Source organism: Aethalodelphis obliquidens, unplaced genomic scaffold, assembly GCF_003676395.1.
Source record: "Aethalodelphis obliquidens isolate GAN/ISIS:26980383/991018 unplaced genomic scaffold, ASM367639v1 scaffold3, whole genome shotgun sequence".
Classification (NCBI taxonomy): Eukaryota; Metazoa; Chordata; class Mammalia; order Artiodactyla; family Delphinidae; genus Aethalodelphis; species Aethalodelphis obliquidens.
This window is the reverse complement of record NW_020837947.1, coordinates 75388165-75404051: the sequence shown is the minus strand read 5'-3', so window position 1 is coordinate 75404051 and position 15887 is coordinate 75388165. Positions and strand designations below refer to the sequence as shown.

Below are 15887 nucleotides of genomic sequence, written 5' to 3'. Positions count from 1 at the left end.
TTGCCCTGAACATAGCAGGTAACAACAAATCTTTGTTCAAGGTGATAATTTTGTTATCATGTTTAATACATGTTCCCATGATAACATGTATTGTAAAATGCATAGGAATGGTTCTCCTGCTTATACAGGGCTTACCCTAGCATCTTGTTATAGTGACAAATTCAAAAATGCTGCCCTCATTCCTACACCCATGGTAATGCAGCAAAATGATGTCTTCTAACCCAGGCACGGTCAGAAAGATTGCTCCTCAAGCTCAGCCAGCCCATATTTCATAATATCCATCCCAAAAGCACAAAGTTGATCTTTCAAATATCTCTTTAACATGTCTATAGAATTACCCACAAGGCTTAGTGCTGCCCATTGCTAACAGATATAACAGTCCTGTGGAGTAGGAAGTTACCCATAAAGAAATTAAGATTCAGGATGGTTGAGCCCATTGATCCAGTTCATTGAGTCTAGCAAGTGGCAGCTGGGAATTGAACTCTGGTCTGTCTGACTTCACATTTCATAATTTTAACCACTACCATGTGCTAAGAGAGCTCCTGTAGGGCTTGAACTATATGTTTCCTTCCAAAGAAAGAGCAGGAAAGGGCAGCAAAGACAGAAGAAGCCATAACAACCTCACAGTCAATTATTCTGGAAATTCAGATATTTTAAATCTGCCCTGATGCTCTCAGGTCTCAAATCTTATCTCTGCTGTCTTGTGGGCTGGCCTTTCTCAATGCCAACCTTTGTTTTTGTCTGATGTACCTTTTGACTTCCTTTCATTTGTTTTGTGTGCTCTCAAGTGGTATTTAAGTTGACAGCCAGGTCCTCAGTCTTCTTCTCAAGGGATTATAGGTGTCAAACTACTTTCATCTTTGTCTGTGCATTTCTTTAAGTGATAAAGGATCAAGAAGGCTCTCCATCCTCCTCTCTCCCCTGTAGTCCCCTGGCATTCTCAGTGAGATGTTAGTTGGAAAACTGCACTCCTACAGTAGTGGTGAGATAATTGAAATTCAGCGCAGCAGGGAGGAAATCAGTTCTGGAGGCCTATTATTTTGCAGATTCTTTGTTAGGATTTTGACCCTAGATCTGTGCTAGCCAAGATGAGGAGAGTTAGAAGAGGGGAACACAGTTCCCTAGAATGTTTTGAATTGAGATAATCACATCCCAAATCCTTAGGCCTGAGATGACCTGCTTACCTTGCATACATCCCTCTGGGTTGCTGTTCTCTAGATGTTCTTTTTGATGTCAAGTCCTTCTGCAAAACACCTTTAGCAAACAGCATTTGAGGGTTAGATACCTAGTATTCATATTAATGTGAAAGTGTATCAAATACAGTTTCTTTTTAACTCTAAGCAGGCCGACATAACTGTTTCTTACACGATTTCCTCAGGCATACATGTTACCAGGATGTGTTTGTCAGTGAAGTCAATCTAACATTTTTTCATGGGAAATCTGGCTTTAAAAGAATGTTCTCTTCTAACAAGCATAAGACTGACACTAGCCAGAAAGAGAAAGTGTAATTTTAAAGTCTAATTTTCTGATGCACTGAATACAGTAGACACAGAAAGGAGCCCAAACTCACAATGTTATAAGATTTTGAAGAATATGAAAGGTAAAAGGACATTGTTAATCTTCTTTGTATCTGTATATGATAGCCCTGGGACAGTGAAAGAATCATAAAAAGAAAGGAAATGGGGAAAAGAGTTCTGCAGTGTAAACTGATAAGCTTGTAAAACGTATGAGGTATAAGTGAAGTATCAGTTCCTTCTTCCCAAATTTAAATTTTTGTTTGTTTGGGTCTTTTTTTTTTTTTTTGGCTACAGTTAACTTTCATAAAAAAAGTGATAAATGATATGTAATGGAAGGTGGTTTTTAATAAGGGGAAAATACTTGTGTCATCAGTGACAGAAATAAATTTAATATAGAATAATAATGTATTAATAGGTACATATAATGTAATATGTAATGGAGAGGCATTAATATATAAAAAGGCTTTCTGACATTTGTGTTACTTTGTTATTTGCAAAATTAGGAATCAAGAATCTGATAGTTAGTCAGATTGCTAAAGTTCCTTGAAATTACTCAGGAGGTGCTGAGGCAACCAGGACATTTTGTTTTTTATTTGTTTATTTTTTTCACAACTTTTTTGGAGTATAATTGTTTTACAATGTTGTGTTAGTTTCTGCTGTACAACAAAGTGAATCAGTTATATGCATACACATGTCCCCATATCCCCTCCCTCTTGAGTCTCCCTCCCACCCTCCCTATCCCATCCCTCTAGGTCTTCACAAAGCATTGAGTTGATCTCCCAACCAAGACAGTTTAATGCACAATGTTGAACATTCAATTTAAAAATTACCAATAATACCAAGGAACAGGACAAAGAGAAAGACCAGATAATAAATATAAATGAATTCAGACAATCCAATTTATCACAGCTGATAAGACACAGCTAAAAAAAGGAATTAGTGAACTTGAGGACATGTCAATAGAAAATATTTGGACTGAAACACGGAAAGTAATTAATGGAAAATATATACAAGGGAATTAAGGAAAAATGAAACATAGTGAAAAGATCATCAGAAAAAGGTCATACACGTAGTTGGAAGTTCCAGAAGCGAGAAAGAGTGTGAAGGAAGAAGCATTATTTGAAGAGACGGTGGATCAGAGTACTTCAAAATGGACAGAAGGAATCAGGCCAGAAATTCAAGAAGGGTTAGGAACCTTAAGCAAGATAAATCAAAAGTAAATCCTACTTAGATGCATCATAGTAAAAATGCTAATTTAAAAAAAAAAAGATAAAATCTTATAAGCTACCAGATAACAATAAATCAGAGCAAAACCAATACTGATAGCAACAGAAAAAAACAGAAGCTAGTGGACAATAGAATGACACCTCTACCATGCCAAAAAAGACCAAAAAACCCCCCAAAACCCCCACTGCCAACCTAAAATGCTACACTTTGTGAAACTAACCTTCAAAAAATAAGGTAATCCAAGGTAAAATAGCTAGTGGGAAGCAGCCACATAGCACAGGGAGATCAGCTCGGTACTTTGTGACCACCTAGAGGGGTGGGATAGCGAGGGTGGGAGGGAGACGCAAGAGGGAGGGGATATGGGGATATATGTATATGTATAGCTGATTCACTTTGTTATACAGCAGAAACCAACACACACCATTGTAAAGCAATTATACGCCAATAAAGATGTTAAAAAAAAATAAGGTAATCAATAATGAAAGAAACGGAAAGAAGTTAAACATCAAAAGGAATTTTTTCAGTAGAAAGAAAATAATCTTAAATCATACAGAATTGCAGGAAAAAAAGAAAGAATACTAGAAAGTGTAAATATGCAGGTAAGTATAAAAGATCATTTACTATGTAAAGACCAATAACAAGCCTTGTAGAATCAAATATATATGTAGAATTAAAATGCATGGCAACTATAACATAAAAGATGAGAGGAGAATAAAAGGACTTTAAAGTTTGAAGTTCCAAGTATTATCATAAAGTGAAAAAATACTAATTTGTATTCAATGTTAATAAGTTAAGGATGAATGTTTTAACCTCAAGGATAACTTTTAAGAGAAAAACCAAAGAACACAGAACTAAAAATTATAAAATAAGAATAAACAGAACAATAAAAAATACTTGAGGAGCAGTAGTTCCAGAGACAGTTAAGAACCGGTATCAGATTCATCCTTCCCCATTAACTGCCATTATAACTGTGTAAAAATATGTATAACAACTCTTTCGGGCCGTGGATGGCAACCAATATGGGACTATGAATTTTGAAAGATGGAAAGCACATAATATGAGTTCATATTCACCTGGGCTATCTCCCTGAGAATATTTCCAAATACGGCCCAGGAAGATAGAGCCCAAGTAGAGAGTGGAGGTATCACTGAATACAAGAAACAGAAATCTGATTTGGGGCTGATCAGGTAGGGTTTGGGGCACAGGGTAACGCAGAGAAAGGGTCCATTGAGAAGAAATTCCAAAATTTCCTTAAAATTATACCTTGCGTCCTTTTTCTCTCCTAAGCTACAGATGTGCGGGGCAAAAGACTTTAATAGACACATTCACAAAAAAATATATCCAAACAGCCGATATATTATGCATTGGCATCTCATTACTCATCAGGGAAATGAAAATTAAAATCACAAAGCATAATTCCCTGGTGGTCAATGGTTAGGACTTCGCCTTCCAATGCAGGGAATGCGAGTGTGATCCCTGGTCAAAGAGCTAAGATCCCACATGACTTGTGGCCAAAAAACCAAAATATAAAAAAAGAGAAGCAATAATGTAACAAATTCAATAAAGACTTTAAAAATGGTCCACATCAAAAAAAAACTTAAAAAAAATTAAAATCACAATGAAATATCGCACATATTCACCAAGCTAGCTAAAACTTTAAAGACTGATAACACTGACAAAGCAAAGTATTGGTGAGGATTTGGAACACCTGAAGCTCTCATATACCACCAGTGGATGGGTAAATTGGTACAATCATTCTAGAAAGCTACTTGGCAAACATACCCACCGTAAGAAATGATCTAAAGGCTTTTCTGCATTGTCATTTGTCAGTCAATGCCTATTTCTAGGATTCTTTAAGGGGATTCATTTAGTTTTACAGTACAAGCAACGTTTCAATAAGAATAATGAGTTTTCTGCCACACATAATAAAACAAATAAGTTCATCTATTTAAAGGAATGATAAGAAAAGGAAAGAAAAAAGAGAGTCCACTAGTTTAATTTCTCTGAATTAAGAAGGGTAATGGTGAAAAGTGTCATAAAGTCTTAAATCAGTAAGTACACAAGTACATATATGACAAGTACAGATATAAGTACAACAGAGATTACCAGATTGCACAAGACAGTTCCATGCTCTAAAGGAACTCAAATTTATTGTCATTTAACTTGAAAAAGAGTGATTCATTAAAAAAAATTTTTTTTGTTAACATCTTTATTGGAGTATAATTGCTTTACATTGGTGTGTTGGTTTCTGCTTTATAACAAAGTGAGTCAGCTATACATATACATATATCCCCATATCCCTTCCCTCTTGCATCTTCCTCCCACCCTCCCTATCCCACCCCTCTAGGTGGTCACAAAGCACGGAGCTGATCTCCCTGTGCTATGTGGCTGTTTCCCATTAGCTATCTCTTTTATATTTGTTAGTGTATATATGTCAATGTCACGCTCTCACTTCTTCCCAGCTTACCCTACCCCCTCCACATGTCCTCAAGTCCATTCTCTACATCAGTGACTTTATTCCTGTCCTGTCCCTAGGTTCTTCAGAAACAATTTTTTTTTTTACATTCCATATATGTGTGTTAACATATGGTATTTGTTTTTCTCTTTCTGACTTACTTCACTCTGGATGACGGTCTCTAGGTCCATCCACCTCACTACAAATAACTCAGTTTCGTTTCTTTTTATGGCTGAGTAATATTCCATTGTATATATGTGCCACATCTTCTTTATCCATTCATCTGTCGATGGACACTTAGGTTGCTTCCATGTCCTGGCTATTGAAAATAGTGTTGCAATGAACATTGTGGTACATGACTCTTTTAGAATTATAGCTTTCTCAGGGTATATGCCCAGTATGGGATTCCTGGGTCATACGGTAGTTCTATTTTAAGATTTTTAAGGAATCTCCATACTGTTCTCCATAGTGGCTGTATCAATTTACATTCCCACCAACAGTGCAAGAGGGTTCCCTTTTCTCCACACCCTCTCCAGCATTTATTGTTTGTAGATTTTCTGATGGTGGCCACTCTGACTGGTGGAGGTGATACCTCATTGTAGTTTTGATTTGCATTTCTCTAATGATTAGTGATGTTGAGCATCCTTTCATGTGTTTCTTGGCAATCTATATATCATCTTTGAAGAAATGTCTATTTAGGTCTTCTGCCCATTTTTGGATTGGGTTGTTTGTTTTTTTGATATTCAGTTGCATGAGCTGATTGTATACTTTAGAGATTAATCCTTTGTCTCTTGCTTCAATCACAAATATTTTCTCCATTCTGAGGGCTGTCTTTTCATCTTCTTTACGTTTTTATTTGCTGTGCAAAAGCTTTTAAGTTTCATTAGTTGCCATTAGTTTACTTTAATTTTTATTTCCATTTCTCTAGGAGGTGGGTCAAAAAGGATCTTGCTGTGATTTATGTCATAGAGTGTTCTGACTATGTTTTCTCTAAGAGTTTTACAGTGTCTGGGCTTACATTTAGGTCTTTAATCCATTTTGAGTTTATTTTTGTGTATGGTGTTAGGGAGTGTTCTAATTTCATTCTTTTACATGTAGCTGTCAAGTTTTCCCAGCACCACTTATTGAAGAGGCTGTCTTTTCTCCATTGTATATTATTGCCTCCTTTATCAAAGATAAGGTGACCATATGTGCATGGGTTTATCTCTGGACTTTCTTTCCTGTTCCACTGATCTATATTTCTGTTTTTGTGCCAGTACCAGACTGTCTTGATTACTGTAGCTTTGTAGTATAGTCTGAAGTCAGGGAGCCTGATTCCTCCAGCACCATTTTTCTTTCTCAAGATTGTTTGTCTCTTCGGGTCTTTTTGTTTCCATACAAATTGTGGAACTTTTTGTTCTGCTTCTGTGAAAAATGTCATTGGTAGTTTGATAGGGATTGCATTGAATCTGTAGATTGCTTTGGGTAGTATAGTCATTTTCACAATGCTGATTCTTCCAATCCAAGAACATGGTATATCTCTCCAACTGTTTGTATCAGCTTTACTTTCTTTCATCAGTGTCTTATAGTTTTTTTCATACAGGTCTTTTATCTCCTTAGCTAGGCATTGTTTTTAATTTAATTAATTTTTTATACAGCAGGTTATTAGTCATCCATTTTATACACATCACTGTATACATGTCAATCCCAATCTCTCAATTCATCACACCACCACCCCCCAGCCCCACCTCTTTATCCCCTTGGTGTCCATACACCATACATCTTTATGATTCCTATGTACAGTATCATGTCATCTGCAAACAGTGACAGCTTTACTTCTTATTTTCCGATTTGGATTCCTTTTATTTCTCTTTATTCACTGATTGCTGTGGTTAAAACTTCCAAAACTATGTTGAATAATAATGGTGAGAGAAGGCAAACTTGTTCCTGATCTTAGTGGAAACGGCTTCAGTTTTTCACCATTGAGAACAATGTTGGCTGTGGGTTTGTCATATATGACCTTTATTATGTTGAGGTAAGTTCCCTCTCTGCCTACTTTCTGGAGAGTTTTTATCATAAATGGCTGATGAATTTTGTTGAAAGCTTTTTCTGCATCTATTGAGATTATCATATTGTTTTCATCCTTCAATTTGTTAATATGGTTTATCACATTGATTGATTTGCATATATTGAAGAATCCTTGCATTCCTGGGGTAAACCCCACTTGACCATGGTGTATGATCCTTTTAATGTGCTGTTGGATTCTGTTTGCTAGTATTTTGTTGAGGATTTTTGCATCTATGTTCATCAGTGATATTGGCCTGTAGTTTTCTTTGTGACATACTTGTCTGGTTTTGGTATCATGGTGATGGTGGCCTCGTAGAATGAGTTTGGGAGTGTTCCTCCCTCTGCTATATTTTGGAAGAGTTTGAGAAGGATAGGTGTTAGCTCGTCTCTAAATGTTTGATAGAATTCACCTGTGAATCCATCTGGTCATGGGCTTTTGTTTTTTGGAAGGTTTTTAATCACAGTTTCAATTTCAGTGCTTGTGATTGTTCTGTTCATATTTTCTATTTCTTCCTGGTTCAGTCTTGGAAGGTTGTGCTTTTCTATGAATTTGTCCATTTCTTCCAGGTTGTCCATTTTATTGGCATATAGTTGCTTGTAGTAATCTCTCATGATCCTTTGTATATCTGCAGTGTCAGTTGTTACTTCTCCTTTTTCATTTCTATTGATTTGAGTCTTCTCCCTTTTTTTCTTGATAAGTCTGGCTAATGATTTATCAATTTTGTTTATCTTCTCAAAGCACCACTTTTTAGTTTTATTGATCTTTGCTATTTTTCATTCACTGGGTTTTCATTTATTTCTGATCTGACTTTTATGATTTCTTTCCTTCTGCTAACTTTGGGGTTTTTTTTGTTCTTCTTTCTCTAATTGCTTTAGGTGTAAGGTTAGGTTGTTTATTTGAGATGTTTCTTGTTTCTTGAGTTAGGATTGTATTTCTATAAACTTCCCTCTTAGAATTGCTTTTGCTGCATCCCAGTGGTTTTCAGTCATCATGTTTTTATTGTCATTTGTTTCTATGCATTTTTTTATTTCATCTTTGATTTCTTCAGTGATCTCTTATTTAGTAGTGTACCTTTTAGCCTCCATGTGTTTCTATTTTTTACAGTTTTTTTCCTGTATTTGATATCTAGTCTCATAGTGTTGTCGTCAGAAAAGATACTTGATATGAGTTCAATTTCCTTAAATTTACCAAGGCTTGTTTTGTGATCCAAGATATGATCTATCCTGGATAATGTTCCATGAGTACTTGAGAAGAAGGTGGATTCTATTGTTTTTGGATGAAATGTCCGATAAATACCAATTAAGTCCATCTTGTGTAATGTATCATTTAAAGCTTCTGTTTCCTTATTTATTTTCATTTTGGTTGATCTGTCCATTGGTGAAAGTGGGGTGTTAATGTCCCCTACTATAATTGTGTTACTGTCAATTTCCCCTTTTACGGCTGTTAGCATTTGCATTATGTATTGAGGTGCTCCTATGTTGGGTGTATAAATATTTACAGTTGTTATTTCTTCTTCAGTTGACCCCTTGATCATTCTGTAGTGTCCTTCTGTGTCTCTTGTAATAGTCTTTATTTTAAAGTCTATTTTGTCTGATATGAGAATTGCTACTTCAGCTTTCTTTGGATTTCTATTTGCATGGAATATCTTTTTCCATCCCCTCACTTTCAGTCTGTATGTGTCCCTAGGTCTGAATTGCATCTGTTGTAGACAGCATATATATGGGTCTTGTTTTTGTATCCATTCAGGCAGTCTATGTCTTTTGGTTGGAGCATTTAATCCATTTTCTTTTAAGGTAGTTATCAATATGTATGTTCCTATTAACATTTTCTTATTTGTTTTGGGTTGGTTATTGTAGCTCTTTTCCTTCTCTTGTGTTTCTCACCTAGAGAAGTTCCTTTAGCATTTGTTGTAAAGCTGGTCTGGTGGTGCTGATTCTCTTAGCTTTTGCTTGTCTGTAAAGGTATTAGTCTCTCCGTCGAATCTGAATGAGATCCTTGCTGGGTAGAATCATCTTGGTTGTAGGTTTTTCCATTTCATCACTTTAAATATGTCCTACCACTCCCTTCCGGCTTGCAGAGTTTCTGCTAAAAGATAAGCTGTTAACCTTATGGAGATTCCCTTGTATGTTATTTGTTGCTTTTCCCTTGCTGCTTTTAGTATTTTTCTTTGTATTTAATTTTTGATAGTTTGATTAATATGTGTCTTGGAGTGTTTCTCCTTGGATTTATCCTGTATGGAACTCTATGTGCTTCCTGGACTTGATTGACTATTTCCTTTCCCATATTAGGGAAGTTTTCAACTATAATCTCTTCAAATGTTTTCTCAGTCCTTTTCTTTTTCTCTTCTTCTTCTGGGACCCCTGTAATTCGAATGTTGGTGCCTTTAATGTTGTCCCAAGGTCTGTGAGACTGTCCTCAATTCTTTTCATTCTTCTTTCTTTATTCTGCTCTGTGGTAGTTATTTCCACTATTTTATATTCCAGGTCACTTATCCATTCTTCTGCCTCAGTTAATCTGCTACTGATTCCTTCTAAATAATTTCTAATTTCATTTATTGTGTTGTTCATCACTATTTCTTTGCTCTTTAGTTCTTCTAGGTCCTTGTTAAATGTTTCTTGTATTTTCTCCATTCTATTTTCAAGATTTTGGATCATCTATGCTATCACTACTCTGAAGTCTTTCTCAGGTAGACTGCCTATTTCCTCTTCATTTGTTTGGTCTGGTGGGTTTTTACCTTGCTCCTTCATCTGCTGTGTATTTCTCTGTCTTCTCATTTTTCTTAACTTACTGTGTTTGGGGTCTCACTTTCCCAGGCTGCAGATTTGTTGTTCCCTTTGTTTTTGGTGTCTGCCCCAGTGTGTAAAGTTGGTTCAGTGGGTTGTGTGCCTCCCGGTGGAGGGGACTGGTGCCTGTGTTCTGGTGGATGAGGCTGGTTCTTGTCTTTCTGGTGGGCGGACTGAGTCCAGTGGTGTGTTTTGGGGTGTCTGTGAACTTATTATAATTTTAGGCAGCCTCTCTGCTAATGGGTGTGGTTGTGTTCCTCTCTTGCTAGTTGTTTGGCATGGGATGTCCAGCACTGGAGCTTACTAGTCGTTGAGTGGAACTAGGTCTTAGCGTTGGGATGGAGATCTCTGGGAGAGCTCTCACTGATTGATATCTGTGGGGCCAGAATGTCTCTGGTGGTCCTTTGTCCTGAACTCGGCTCTCCCACCTCTGAGGCTCAGGCCTGACACCCGGCTGGTGCACCAAGACCCTGTCAGCCACACAGCTCAGAAGCAAAGGGAGAAAAGAAAAAGAATAAAATAAAATAAAAGTTATTAAAATTAAAACTTAAAAAATAATATTCAAATAAAAAATAAAAAAGTAATTAAAAGAAGTAGAGAGCAACCAAAACAATTCCACCAATGATAACAAGTGCTAAAAACTAAACTAAAATAAACATATAAATCAGGAACTAGTTAGTCACATACAGCAAACCCCATGTCTACAGTTGCTCCCAAAGTCCATCGCCTCAATTTAGGGATTATTCATTTTCTATTCAGGTATTCCAGAGATGCAGTGTAGATCAAGTTGATTGTGGAGATTTAATCCACTCTTCCTGAGGCTGCACAGAGAAATTTTCCTTTCTCTTCTTTTTTCTGCACAGTTCCTGGGGTTCAGCTTGGATTTGGCCCTGCCTCTGTGTGCAGGTTTCCCTCCTGCATCTGTTCTTCACTCAGACAGGATGCGATTAAAGGAGTGGCTGCTTAGGGGGCTCTTGCTCACTCAGGCTGCAGGGAGGGAGCAGGATGGAATGTGGGGCGAGCCTGCAGTGGCAGAGGCCAGTGTGACCTTGCAACAGCCTGAGTTGCGCCGTGTGTTCTCCTGGAGAATTTGTCCCTGGATCACGGGACTCTGGCAGTGGTGGGCTGCACAGGCTCCCAGGAGGGGAGGTGTGGATAGTGACCTGTGCTTGCACACAGGCTTCTTGGTGGCTGCAGATGCAGCCTTAGTGTTTCATGCCTATCTCTGTGGTGCGCACTGATAGCTGTGGCTCGTGCCCATCTCTGGAGCTCGTTTAGGCAGTGCTCTGAATCCTTTCTCCTCGTGCACCCCAAAACAATGGTCTCTTGCCTCTTAGGCAGGTACAGACTTTTTCCCGGACTCCCTCCTGGCTAGCTGTGGCACACTAGCCTCCTTCAGGCTGTGTTCACACAGCCAACCCCAGTCCTCTCCCTGGGGTCTGACCTCCATAGCCTGAGCCTCAGCTCCCAGCCCCCACCCTCCCTGGCGGGTAAGAGAAGTCTCTCAGACTCGTCAGTGCTGGTTGGCACCAATCCTCTATGCAGGAATCTCTCCACTTTGTCCTCTGTACCTCTGTTGCTGCGCTCTTCTCTGTGGCTCCAAAGCTTACCCCCATCCCCCATCTCCACCAGTGAAGGGTCTTCCTAGTGTGTGGAAACCTTTCCTCCTTCACAGCCCCCTCCCACTGGTGCAGGTGCCGTCCCTATTCTTTTGTCTCTGTTTTTTCTTTTTTCTTTTGCCCTGTCCAGGTACGTGGGGAGTTTCTTCCCTTTTGGGAAGTCTGAGGTCTTCTGTCAGGATTCAATAGGTGTTTTTAGGGGTTGTTCCACATGTAGATGTATTTTTGATGTATTTGTGGGGAGGAAGGTTATCTCCATGTCTTACTCCTCCGCCATCTTGAAGGTCCCGGCTTATTCATTTTAAACAAATATGCAATGCAATGGATTCAAGTTTTGTGTTTTTGATCAAAATTACAGCAACCTAAGATTCTGTAGATTATTCAAGAGGAAGACAGAGACATTTATTAGTGCCATAATCTCCTAGATGATTCTAAGACTTCATTTATTTTCAGGTCAACTATATAAAATGAATGGTGCAGAGTCCCTCCCCAAACCCCACCGATGGTAGCTTTTTCCAATTTTCTGCTTTAGTAGTACAGCCTTTCTAAACAGTAATATAAATTTCAATTGTTTTACTACAAGTATGATTTAACTGAACACACTGATTTTTTTTGCAATTTTTTAATGTCTTCAAGATACATATTTGTGTTCTCAAGAAACAAAATTCTTATATTTGCATCATATTTTACTGTTTTTGAAATTAAAAAAAGAAAACTTTGGCCATTGCAAACATTATAGCCAAGCATCTTAATAGAGCCCCCAAAATGCAAATATCATTGAGGTATATCACTTCCCAAAGAAAAATGTAGAAAATGGGCTCCAGACCCTTCATGATTTTCAAACATAACACTAAAGTTATGAGATTAAAACAAATTTTATTCCAAGAATAAAAGCTATTATTTACAAAGTTTTGGTGATAACATGAAACATATCTAAACCCACAATGGAAATCAGTTGTCATTTTACAAGAGGATTTTTGTGTGAGAAAAGAAGAGGCTAATGTAGTTGTGCTAAAGGATGGACACTGGGCAATTCATTAATTTCCGACTTGACCTAAATGATGTAGACTTACAGCAATATAGAGGGAAGAAAACTTGTGCCCGGCTTCCAGTAAACCCTACCATCTGGGAAAAGTATTCTAAACATTTCCTGCCATCCTTTGTCCCTAAGCTTAAGCTCATTCCCTCTAGGGTAGAAGCAAAGAATATTTTTTTTAGCTCAACATTGTACAGTTTTTATTAAAAGAGAATCACAGGCTGAACAGTCAATTTTTCATATAGCAGGTTTACCATTGTGTCTCTGAGGACTTTTCAGTGGGATAGAGGAAAAAATGAGAATTGCTCTAAATTGGTTTCTAAGTACACTGACTTTTTAACCTGGACAAATTAAGGACTAGGGCATATCTTAATGCCAAATCTATGAAGGGTTTGGCATTGCCATGTGTGATAATACTTATCTCAGATATAGTGACATCAAATATTTCTTTGATCCCAGAGGAGGAGCATGAGAGTTGGTAAACGACATTAAACTGTTTTGTGGGGAAAATATATACTTCATCCATAATGGGTTACTAAGTGGTGATTTTATTCAAGGGCAGGTCACAGGAAGCAGGCAATGGGTTATGTACCCAAGACACCTGGGAATACTCCTACAGAGGCCACCCAGAAGCCTGGATATGAGATTCTGAAGAGACTGATATCCTGTACAACAGCTTATTGAGTTTGTCACATTAGTCCTCCAAAGTGGAAATATACAAATGTCTTAGTGGGGGGTGCTTTTTTTCCACCAAAGCACTCAGTTTTTCTGATTTCTTTGAATTGACTTTTGATCTTGTTTTTCTTTTGTTTTCCCAATTATCTTCAAGTTGGGGGACTGTCCACCACAAACTTTTCTAGATCAGTTCCATATTATTGTGCATCCTTCCCCATTGCATTTGATATTAGAAAACAGAATTCCCGAATATTTCTTCTTTGGGGAGTCAGACTCAAACAAAATTGCAAAGTGAGTGAAATGTATCTCCAATGCCCTCCAGTCCTATTTCAGTCTTTCTGCCTTCCTTTTGGGTAATAGCCATACCAGAAGTGATACTTCACACTGTTCTGTCTTCTGTCTTCACAGTAGAACCCTACAAGTCTTCTACAATTATTATCCCCACTTTATTTTACCGATTATGAAACAAGTAAGAAATAGCACCAAGGGCACACTTCTTGAATACAAAATTCAAACTCCATTGAGGTCTGACCTAGTGCTCTGCTGAGGTGACATCTTATCTGGACTCTCTCCTCCTGACACTGCCCTGCGCTGCCATCTCCTGCCCCTGTTCTGCCCTCTCAGATGCCAGCAATGCTCTATAGGGCCCTTTTTCCACCTTGTTCTCTGAGTTAAAATCCAAATTACCTAACCTGTGCTGCACTAAGCAATTGGTAGCATTCTAAATAATTTGAGAAGCAATTTCAAGTAAAGGAACTCATCCGGGATAATAAATCCCTTGTTGAATTTTTTTGGGAGGACTCTGGAACTCACTAACACAAATCACGATTTTAAGTTTACAGTTTAAAAATCTTGGTCTCCAAATTTTGCTGTGTAAATTTAACACTGTTTTATGATGAATTAACTCTAACTGTGCAAAGGAAAAGCCATTCCTTTTAAATTCATCTCCCTCCTCTACCTCAATCCCCTTCACATAATTCATAAGCTACTGAAAATCTGAAGATCCTCTAATGAATTCCAGATGCTTCTGCAATAATTTCCAGGCTCTGTAACTTTTGCTAACACTACTTCACTCTTGCAGCATTACGTTTTTAGCTGAAAGCTTGAACCTTTTGAACTAGTGCTTTTCACACTATCCTCCCCAGTGGAGGACTGCCACGTCACCCTCACCCACACCCACCTGGGTCAGCACAGCCCTGCTTATAGATCTTTTCATGTTTTCACCATGACACCAAGGGTTCGAGGGTAAAACATACTGAAACCTTGAGCTAGATGTTTGAGAACTTAAAAAATTTTCTTATATGATATGGCCATATTGTTTTTACTAACACATTTTGACACTAAGTAATCATTGCTACTGATTTCTGAAGGACTTATTTTGCAGTGAAAGAATTAGAACTATTCATATATTATTCATGAAAATATTCTTCTATAAGAAGAAAATATTCTTCTGTAAGATAGAAGAATCCCTGCATTACAAATTATGATAATTATTCTAACTATAAAGAAAAAGAGGATAGTATTATTTCCACAAAGTGCCATAGCTTTTGTTTATGTGTTGTTGTTTATATTTTCCTTTAGTTTGGGGGAGAAGGGTAAATAATATGGGATATCAAAAAAACCAAGCTGTGTCAAGTTTAAAGTGTACAATGTTATCATACATATATGTAATCATCTTAGTTTAAGACTAACAATTTAAAATATAAAATTTACTAGCGTTAGAAAACAGATTTACAGTGGGTTTGTTAGAGAGATCTGTGTATTTATTAATATTACTGAGGAGGGAAAAGATTCATGCAAATACATGGGCTAAATACTGCAGGTGCATGCTACATCTCTCCATGATATGAAAAATTCTTTACAATTCCATGAGATGTGAATTAATAGTAGAAAATATTTTTTCCCAACTAACAGCAAAATAAGGAAATATTTCTCAGAATTATCAAAACACTGTATATGTGTGTATGCCTGTATATATCTTTGTGAGGATTTGTGAGCTCATTATAAGGAGAATATCATTATTGCTTATGTTCTAGAGATTTTTGACAAAAAGAAGACAATGGGGACCTTTCTACAATTTATATTAAGCATACTAGGATGTCATTTTCAATGAAGTGTATATACATATATACATATATATATATATGTATGTATATATATATATATAGTCTTCCAAAACACATGTGTTTATATTTGTTCTCTGCATACCTTCTGGGCTAAATTATTAGTTCCCTAAACTTTGGCATATTTAAGTTTAGAGCAATTACAGTCTTTAAATTAGTAAAAGAAATGTTCATATATCATACTTTAATTCCCATTAAATATGATGGTTCCACCTGGACTGGTATAAGATCATTTCAGCAATTCCTTTACCCTCCCCAATGCAGGAGGATCTCCTGATTGGTTTCTGAATTCTATCAGCTTCCATAACAAGAACATATCATTTGGACATTTTAAAACAAATCCTGGTTTGCTGTTCTTGTTCTTGTTGTGCTAATTATGATGGTTGGCTTAATTTTTTTTAATTA

The 15887-nt window shown here is 37.2% G+C and overlaps 1 long non-coding RNA gene across 4 annotated transcripts in view; it reads right to left on the bottom strand.

Annotated features, from left to right (window-relative positions):
* LOC113612302 (uncharacterized) overlaps window positions 1-15887 on the bottom strand; it is a 70879-nt gene that overhangs the window by 19531 nt on the left and 35461 nt on the right. For all 4 annotated transcript variants that reach the window (XR_003429802.1, XR_003429805.1, XR_003429804.1 and 1 more), the window contains one exon: window positions 1185-1254. This is a non-coding gene — a long non-coding RNA (uncharacterized LOC113612302). The remainder of the gene's footprint in view (window positions 1-1184; window positions 1255-15887) is intronic.